Below are 1,600 nucleotides of genomic sequence, written 5' to 3'. Positions count from 1 at the left end.
CAATTTTCTTCAACAGTATCTTGTTTGATGGGAAAGTGAATCTAGTTGGTGCATTCAGGAGGTAAAATTTTAATGACGGGAAAAAAAACATAAAAATTAATGATAAACGAGAATTTTTATGCAAAATGGGTTTTCCACAAAATCAATTTTGGTTTTTGGTGTAACTCTATAACAAATAAACGTCTATGTATTAAATTCTCACTGGTTTTTGACAGTTGCATTTTCCATACACGATAAAATTTTCAAAATATTTAGATTTGTTTAGGAACATTTTCAGTTTCCACTTTAATTAGCTTTTTTATTCTATGAATGTCAATAAAACTTAATTTGTTGGGTATAAAAGCTTGACAATTTACTACAAGACTCCGACTATATTGTTACAAAAACATGTGAAACATATTAAAAATCCTTAAGCACAGTTTTTGTTATAAGCATTTAAAGTTCAAATATTGACAAAATACGGTGTCATTGGTAAGAGTGGCTTGCGTTTGCGCAATAGTCAGGGTCTCACATAGGTACGTAAGTTCCTACACCAATCATACACTACATTTTTATAAACTAATTTTTGATATATTTAAAATTATTGAAGTCCTACAATATTTTCAAGTAAATCACTAAATAAATACGCAGAAGTAGAAAATGTTATAAGTGACAACATTTTAAATTAAACAGCAAACAAAAATGAATAAAATCGATTATGTATTAAATATTTAGGTTTTCAAATTAAACCATATAAGATATAAAATATTTAGATGTTTTACTTACAATTTTTCATTTGTAAAATATTTAAAAAAACTTTTATAACATTGGATCATTCCACTGATGTTTGACTACATTTTAACATTTTATATTATATTATAATGTTTCATTAATTTATTAATAATTGTATTATCCTAACAATCACAGTTAAACGATTAGTGTAGGACATATGTGTTCTGTATTATCTCACATATGATTTATCAACAAATAGGAACTAACCAATGAATTTGTTAGGTACCTCTTAGGTCTCCTAACTTCGTACACTTGGTCACTTAGTCTGACTCTTTCTAAAACAAATTAAATTAGCGCTGTTGAAGTACGATAGTATGTGCTTGTCGGTTATACGTTGGTTCCTTTTAAATTAGAATGACTCAAGGTTCTATATTATAACAAGCACTATTTGGTTTAAATGAACGTATACCCCACCATTATTCTTTTTTAAAATGTAAGAACGTAAAATTGCTGAAATAAAACTCAATCAAAGTTTTAGATCAGAAACAAGTTTATTGGTACGCGTGAGTGGAGGGTGTTATAATTTGGAAAAATTCTACTGTCACTTCATCCCAGATTGCTTCGCTTGTCTGACCTACCTAAATTTTAAAGTTGGTAAAATATATTTGCACCTATACTACATAATTATTATATTATATTAAATACAATTATATTGACGACTGTCTACATTGTAAACTCAACAGTATATGTGCCCACCTCAAAATTGATAATGTACACAACAATATAAATTTAATATGTTGATTGCTGTGCTTCTGTTTGTAAAGAGAATCATCACATTTAGCCTACTTATAATTATTAATTAATATTTACCTACGTTTCTGTTTAGTTT

Source organism: Acyrthosiphon pisum, chromosome X (assembly GCF_005508785.2).
Source record: "Acyrthosiphon pisum isolate AL4f chromosome X, pea_aphid_22Mar2018_4r6ur, whole genome shotgun sequence".
Classification (NCBI taxonomy): domain Eukaryota; kingdom Metazoa; phylum Arthropoda; class Insecta; order Hemiptera; family Aphididae; genus Acyrthosiphon; species Acyrthosiphon pisum.
This window is presented reverse-complemented; position numbering follows the sequence as displayed.